The sequence below is a fragment of the Procambarus clarkii genome, chromosome 54 (assembly GCF_040958095.1).
Source record: "Procambarus clarkii isolate CNS0578487 chromosome 54, FALCON_Pclarkii_2.0, whole genome shotgun sequence".
Taxonomy (NCBI): Eukaryota; Metazoa; Arthropoda; class Malacostraca; order Decapoda; family Cambaridae; genus Procambarus; species Procambarus clarkii.
The window spans coordinates 20316782-20326269 of record NC_091203.1 but is presented as its reverse complement, the minus strand read 5'-3'; positions in this window follow the sequence as shown (position 1 = coordinate 20326269).

The following is a 9488-nucleotide window of genomic DNA, read 5'->3' as shown; positions in this document are numbered from 1 at the left end:
TCTCAGGAGGCATCCAATTTGACGACACAGGGGCCAGAGACACAGAAGACGAAGGCTGAAGAGGCATAACCATGGAAGAACGAGGCACAGAGTACGAAGATCCAGAGGGCAGATTGCGGCTGTGCAGAGGCTGGCTGCACCTGGGGAAGACACACACAGGGTGTGATCATGGAGGCCAGCGGCACGAGGGCAGCCGAAAGAGAGTCTATCTTGAAAACCCATACCAAATCCCGCACTGCACCTGCATCCTCAGCCGGGCCCACAACCACCCAACCTGGGGGAACCAGCAACCGGGGATGCAGAGGCAGCCGGAGAAGACAGAAACAGGCGACGAGCCCACCACAGAACACCGCCGCAGCACAGCCTACAGGAGTCACAGGTACCCCAACAGCATCAAGCACATCATCAGCATCAGAACTCACAGAAGACAGGAAGACAGTGGACTGCCATAATCGCCCACATCAGCCCATAAAGCACGAACAGGGCAAGAAGAAGCACTGTGAACAATATGCGATCGTTTTGAAATCGACCGCATGTCATCAGAGTTCTCCACTTCCTCCACTACCTCTACAGGCGGGCCAGGGGGTGGCGGCTCAAAGGCACACTCAACATGGCCATGCAAGACTTCCGCCACAGCGACACTAGGAGGCACCGGACCATGCACCACCACATGCGACACAATGGGAAGAGGCACTTCATCCACAACACCAGGCAGAACCAAATCCCCAGCCACCAAAGAAGCCTCATACGCCATGGCAATCACCACCGGAGACTGAGGACAGGGAGGCGCGGGCTGGCACATTGCAGGCGGGACCACATTGTCCATAGCAGGGACAACACCACCAACAACCTGGGAGCACACGGACGCTGGCGACACCACCGGCGACACATCCGCCGCGTCACCACACACAGGGGGTGACACATCCTCCAGCAGGGGGAAGTCCTCTTCTCGGAACAAGTTCAAAGGAGATGCACCGTCTGCACGGCAACCTGCCGCCTAGTGCTCATCACGAATACACCGGAAATACGTCCTCAGCTGTCCATCGTAGAAGATGCGAACGTTGAAGCCAAGAGGCATTACATAGGAAGGAATCAGAGACTTGAGGCGCATGGCTGTAGTACGAGTACCGTTCGAAACGCTCCACCATCTGCCAGATGAGAAGACGTTCATCCGCACGATCACAACAGCCCCAAACTTGCCAAATAGCACTGTAACAGGCCCTCTGGGAACTTGAACGGTACTCCTTGTACCGTCACATTGGTAGAGGAACCACTACGGTCCGACACTGTGACGGTACCACCGTCATTAACAAGGGGGGAATGTACGCCCAACATACCAGGCCACAAGGTTCTGATGGCTTAACTAGTGTCAGGCGACTGGAGAGTAGCTGCACGCCAGACACGTCTGCCACAGCAATACGCAGGAAATCAAGTACCACCACCTCCACCGTCAGAGACAATGCCTGTCCAGAGAACTCCAAACCGATAATTTCAGTACGGCAAACAGGAGGCAAGGGCAGCCCCATGCCGCCGATCAGCACAGCCAGGATGTCCCGCAACAAGACCGGTCACACCCAGTGCTGGATCAACACTGGAGGAGCGACGAACTCACACTCTGCCGACTAACCTGCCAATCCCTACTGTCACTTACACAGTCAACAAATCAATTTATCAATTTACTACGTTAAAGACACACTGTCATTTCGACAGTTGAAAATCAAAAAGTCACGCTGATTACACTGTCACATAGACAATAAGGAATCACTTAATTACGTTAATTTATTGATAACCACACAGACGAAACAATCAATTCACAACTTAATAAACTGTCAAACCGACAGCTATCATTCAATGAAGATACTTCACTAATTACATTAATGACTTCGCTAACAACATTAATGAATCACTAACAAGGATGTCTCTGAGACAACCCAACACCACACAATGATTACATCACAAATGAGAGTTAATACTTGTCACAAAGACAAAATAATCCAATGAGTAACAATATAACAATTATACATGTCACGTCGACACAGTACTCAATGACATCCTCTTAACTGGTTCTCTGGAAAGAGATAGAAACATAATGTTACCTAAATATTATTGATCAATCACCTTCAAGAGTCTGCAATAGATGTTAACAGCCTATATCTAAAATGTGTTTATAAATCACTTGTACACACACACTCTGAGTGCCCAAATGAGCTACAGAGATATTAGAAAGAACTGTTTTAGTGTCAGAGTGGTTGACAAATGGAATGCATTAGGAAGTAATGTGGTGGAGGCTGACTCCGTACACAGTTTCATGTGTAGATATGATAGAGCCCAATAGGCTCAGGAACCTGTACACCTGTTGATTGACGGTTGAGAGGCGGGACCAAAGAGCCAGAGCTCAACCCCTGCAAGCACAACTAGGTGAGTATAACTAGGTGAGTACACACACACAACACGTCACCCGTCAAACACTTCTGAGGTACTGTTGTACTAAAAACCAAAGCGGCTCGCAATATTTACGTGATGTCCCGTTTTTCTAGGTCCTTGGTTAAGTTAAGTTTGGGCAATTTAGTTCATCAGTTATTGAGGCTGGGAACGCTCGAGAGGACTGGCTGCTACATAACCCTCCGGATGGTGACAGATCTTAACTCTTACACTGAACCAAAATAGGCCAAACCAAATGTAAGCACAAATCATAACATTAGAAGTATGCATCTATATCAATAAGAAAGATTGTGTGTTTGTATTTCTGATAGTCTGTCCAAGGTTAAAGTCAGACGTTTGAGGCTAGCCTAACCCACCTTTACAGGACGAATGATGGTGGGTATTGAACTGGCATAACGGGGTCGGGGTCGGCCCCATTGTCTTACCTGACCGCTGGACAGAGGGACTCATAATACCCATACCCAAGCCTAATTCACAAAATTTCACACACGGCTCTCTGAAGTCGTGTATGTGTAAATTTCTTGAGAGGCTTATACTAGACAGACTAATGTCTCAAATTAAGCCCCACCTTGCTCCTAACCTGTATAGATTTTTCCTGAAAGAAGCACACAAAATTGCTTTGCATAATATTTTATTAGAGAGGGACCAAGCTCTCAGGCGACCTTTATTGACCTCCAAACTGCTTTTGATACTGCAAACAGAGAAACAATCTTAGAACAACTAGCCTTTTTTTGGAGTTAAAGGAAGACTGTTGACATGGCTCAGGGGTTACCTGAGTACCTGAACCACCTCAGTCCTTTTCCAAGGGGTCAAAAGTAAACATTGTGCACCCTTTAAGTTGGGTACACCCCAGGGTGGATTGCTAAGCCCTTCACTGTTCAATGTTCTGATGCACAAATTAACAAATGATATTCCCACACTACCTGTTGTTGTTGTTAAAGATTCGCTACCTGAAACAAAGTTCCAAGTAGCACTGGCTATGGTGAGCCCGTAGCCACACTACTTGACGAAGCCGTCATATGTTATGCCGATGACATATGCATTGTTGCAAATATCCAAACTAGACTGCAAGCTCTACTTGATTCACTCGCTGCCAAATGCATTGAATGTGGTCTTGTTATCTCTATAACTAAATCCAGAGCTCTCCATCCCAAGAGAAAACTCATGTCCCACCTAACTTTCAAGGTCAACAACCAGAACATTGAAACGTGTGGGCAGCACAAATACCTTGGAGTTGGTATCAACAGTGACATTGTAAATGATTTACATCGTAGGTTAAAAGAAAGACTTAAACCACTGAAAACACTTACTGGTAAAAATAATGGTATCAATATTAAATATGAGAATAATGGTATCAATATTAAATAGGAGAAAAACAACAGTAAAGCAACAGGTTATGAAATTAAGAATGGGGGAAGAAGGATTCATTACAAACGTCAAGGAAGTGTGTCACGTACTGAATAAGAAATTCCAGGAGGTCTTCACCTTAGAGCAACGAGAAATCCCAGAGAAAAGAAAGGGAATAGCTAACCAGGATCCACTGGAAGATTTTGAGATTACCAGCGGGGAAGTAAGGAAGTGTTTACTAGAGTTGGATGTGACAAAGGCTATAGACCCAGATGGAATCTCCCCTTGGATACTAATGGAAGGAGCAGAAGAACTGTGCCTGCCACTCTCCATATTGTACAACAAATCACTGGGAACAGGGGAACTTCCAGAAATTTGGAAAGCAGCTAACGTAGTCCCGATATACAAGAAAGGGGATAGACAGGAGGCACTGAACTACAGGCCAGTGTCCCTAACCTGCATACCATGCAAGCTGGAGAAGATTGTGCGAAGAAAGCTAGTAGAACATCTGGAGCGAAATAACTTTGTAACACAGCATCAACATGGGTTCAGGGATGGCGGGTCCTGCCTCACATGGTTACTTGAATTTTACGACCAGGCAAGAAAGAGAAGGATGGGCAGACTGCATATTTTTGGATTGTCAGAAAGCCTTTGAGACAGTACCACACAAGTGGCTAGTGAAAAAGCTGGAGATGCAGGCCGGTGTGAAAGGGAAGGTACTCCATTGGATAAAGGAGTACCTAAGCAACAGGAGACAATGAGTCAGTGTGAGGGGTGAGGTCTCAGATTGGCGAGACGTTACAATTGGGGTCCCGCAGGGGTCAGTCCTTGGACCTATACTGTTTCTGATATATGTAAATGATCTCTCAGAGGGTATAGAATCGTTTCTCTCAATGTTTGCTGATGATGCAAAAATTATGAGGAGGATTGAAACAGAGGATGATAGTAGGAGGCTACAAGATGACCTAGAAATACTCAGTGAATGGTCCAACAAATGACTGTTGAAGTTCAACCCGAGTAAATGCAAAGTAATGGAACTAGGCAGTGGAAACAGGAGGCCAGACACAGAATACAGAATAGGAGATGAAGTACTTAATGAAACGGGCAGAGAGAAAGATCTAGGAGTTGATATCACACCAAACCTGTCTCCTGAAGCCCACATAAAAAGAATAACGTCTGCGGCATATGCGAGGCTGAATAACATCAGAACAGCGTTCAGGAACCTGTGTAAGGAATCATTCAGAATCTTGTACACCACATATGTAAGATCAATCCTGGAGTATGCGGCCCCAGCATGGAGCCCGTACCTAGTCAAGTACAAGACGAAGCTGGAAAAAGTCCAAAGGTATGCCTTTAGACTAGTTCCAGAACTATGAGGCATGAGTTACGAGGAAAGGCTACGGGAAATGCACCTTACGATCCTGAAGGGCAAAAGAGTAAGGGGAGACATGACCACAACCTACAAAATCCTCAGAGGAATCAACCGGGTAAACAAGGATAAACTATTCAACACTGGTGGTATGCGAACAAGGGGACACAGGTGGAAACACCTGGTAGGTCTACCACTAACCATCACCAGGTAGCAACACCACTACCATCACCAGGTAGCTACACCACTACCATCACCAGGTAGCACCACCACTACCATCACCTGGGAGCATCACCACTACCATCACCAGGTAGCTACACCACTACCATCACCTGGGAGCTTCACCACTACCATCACCAGGTAGCACCACCACTACCATCACCTGGGAGCTTCACCACTACCATCACCTGGTAGCTACACCACTACCATCACCTGGGAGCTTCAGCACTACAATCACCTGGGAGCTTCACCACTACAATCACCAGGTAGCAACACCACTACCATCACCTGGTAGCAACACCACTACCATCACCAGGTAGCAACACCACTACCATCACCTGGGAGCTTCACCACTACCATCACCTGGTAGCTACACCACTACCATCACCTGGGAGCTTCACCACTACCATCACCTGGGAGCTTCACCACTACCATCACCTGGGAGCTTCAGCACTACAATCACCTGGGAGCTTCACCACTACAATCACCAGGTAGCAACACCACTACCATCACCTGGTAGCAACACCACTACCATCACCTGGGAGCTTCACCACTACCAACACGTGGTAGCAACACCACTACCATCACCTGGGAGCTTCACCACTACCATCACCTGGTAGCTACACCACCACCATCACCTGGGAGCTTCACCACTACCATCACCAGGTAGCTACACCACTACCATCACCTGGGAGCTTCACCACTACCATCACCAGGTAGCACTACCACTACCATCACCTGGGAGCTTCACCACTACCATCACCAGGTAGCACCACCACTACCATCACCAGGTAGCAACACCACTACCTTCACCTGGGAGTTTCACCACTACCATCACCAGGTAGCAACACCACTACCATCACCAGGTAGCAACACCACTACCATCACCTGGTAGCAACACCACTACCATCACCTGGGAGCTCCACCACTACCATCACCAGGTAGCTACACCACTACCATCACCTGGTAGCAACACCACTACCATCACCTGGTAGCTTCACCACTACCATCACCTGGGAGCTCCACCACTACCATCACCAGGTAGCTCCACCACTACCATCACCTGGTAGCAACACCACTACCATCACCAGGTAGCAACACCACTACCATCACCTGGGAGCTTCACCACTACCATCACCTGGTAGCTACACCACTACCATCACCTGGGAGCTTCACCACTACCATCACCTGGGAGCTTCACCACTACCATCACCTGGGAGCTTCAGCACTACAATCACCTGGGAGCTTCACAACTACAATCACCAGGTAGCAACACCACTACCATCACCTGGTAGCAACACCACTACCATCACCTGGGAGCTTCACCACTACCATCACGTGGTAGCAACACCACTACCATCACCTGGGAGCTTCACCACTACCATCACCTGGTAGCTACACCACCACCATCACCTGGGAGCTTCACCACTACCATCACCAGGTAGCTACACCACTACCATCACCTGGGAGCTTCACCACTACCATCACCAGGTAGCACTACCACTACCATCACCTGGGAGCTTCACCACTACCATCACCAGGTAGCACCACCACTACCATCACCAGGTAGCAACACCACTACCATCACCTGGGAGTTTCACCACTACCATCACCAGGTAGCAACACCACTACCATCACCAGGTAGCAACACCACTACCATCACCTGGGAGCTTCACCACTACCATCACCTGGGAGCTTCAACACTACCATCATCTGGGAGCTTCAGCACTACAATCACCTGGGAGCTTCACCACTACAATCACCAGGTAGCAACACCACTACCATCACCTGGTAGCAACACCACTACCATCACCTGGGAGCTCCACCACTACCATCACCAGGTAGCTACACCACTACCATCACCTGGTAGCAACACCACTACCATCACCTGGTAGCTTCACCACTACCATCACCTGGGAGCTCCACCACTACCATCACCAGGTAGCTCCACCACTACCATCACCTGGGAGCTTCACCACTACCATCACCAGGTAGCTACACCACTACCATCACCAGGTAGCTACACCACTACCATCACCTGGGAGCTCCACCACTACCATCACCAGGTAGCTCCACCACTACCATCACCAGGTAGCTACACCACTACCATCACCTGGAAGCTCCACCACTACCATCACCAGGTAGCTCCACCACTACCATCACCAGGTAGCTACACCACTACCATCACCTGGGAGCTCCACCACTACCATCACCAGGTAGCTCCACCACTACCATCACCTGGTAGCTTCACCACTACCATCACCTGGTAGCAACACCACTACCATCACCTGGTAGCTTCACCACTACCATCACCTGGGAGCTTCACCACTACCATCACCAGGTAGCTACACCACTACCATCACCAGGTAGCTACACCGCTACCATCACCTGGTAGCAAGACCACTACCATCACCTGGTAGCTTCACCACTACCATCACCTGGGAGCTTCACCAGTACCATCACCAGGTAGCTCCACCACTACCATCACCAGGTAGCTCCACCACTACCATCACCTGGTAGCTCCACCACTACCATCACCAGGTAGCTCCACCACTACCATCACCAGGTAGCTCCACCACTACCATCACCAGGTAGCTACACCACTACCATCACCAGGTAGCTACACCACTACCATCACCAGGTAGCTACACCACTACCATCACCAGGTAGCTGCACCACTACCATCAACTGGGAGCTTCACCACTACCATCACCTGGGAGCTTCACCACTACCATCACCAGGTAGCAACACCACTACCATCACCAGGTAGCTACACCACTACCATCACCTGGGAGCTACACCACTACCATCACCAGGTAGCTCCACCACTACCATCACCAGATAGCTACACCACTTCAATCACCAGGTAGCTACACCACTACAATCACTAGGTAGCTGCTCCACTACAATCACCAGGTAGCTTCACCACTACAATCACTAGGTAGCTGCTCCACTACAATCACTAGGTAGCTGCTTTACTACAATCACCAGGTAGCTCCACCACTACAATCACCACGTAGTTACACCACTACAATCACCAGGTAGCTACACCACTACAATCACCAGGTAGCTACACAACTACAATCACCTGGTAGCTGCCAGGTGAGTGTCGTATTTCTGCATGTTGTAACACATCTCATTTCCAAACATTAGCGATGAACATTACAGCAACAAATTATTAATATTCTGGTAAAAAACAAAATATTTTTCAGTAATAATAAAACATAAATAATGAGTACTGACAGAATCAACTCCTGCATGATGAAAATGTCGGTGGTGGTGGTGGCGGTGGTGTGTCGCGTGTTGTGGTACGTCTGGGGTGTGGTCCAGGACCACTTCCGTCTGCGCCTCCTCTAGCGGCAGTACGACTCTAGCTGGCGGGGACTGTTGAGTAACGTTCCCCTCTTGAAGGTGATCGTCCCTCCACGCCCCGGGACCATCACGACCCCCTGCACCTGCTGGACCATGTCCAGTTGCTTCGTGACGGGCGTCCTCGAGGTGGCCGTCTGGTGGGTCTTCATCAGGACCCTTAGTGTCCTTCTCGACCTGGACCCAGTTGAGTCCTCCATCAAGGAGACGGAGTCGACGGGGCCAGTTGAGTCCTAAGTGAAGGAGACGGAGTTGACGGGGCCACCTCCAGTGACCCCACCCGTGACAACACCAGTGTCACACACACTGCGCATAACACCGCAGCCCGTGACTCCTTTGACCCGGGGAAGGCGTGTCAGGATACGACCTAGGTCACGACCCAGGTCACCCGTGACACAGACGTGGTGCTACAGGACACCACCTGTGGCATAATTGGTGGTGACCACCCCCGAGAATACCCCAGTGACCACCCCGTGACTACCCCTGTGACAACACCAGTGTCACACACACTGCGCATAACACCGCAGCCCGTGACTCCCGTGACCCCGGGCAGGCGGGTCAGGATACGACCCAGGTCACGATCCAGGTCCCCCGTGACACAGACGTGGTGCTACAGGACACCACCTGTGGCATAATTGGTGGTGACCACCCTCGAGAATACCCCAGTGACCACACCCGTGACCACACCCGTGACAACACCAGTGTCACACACACTACGCATAACACCGCAGCCCGTGACCCG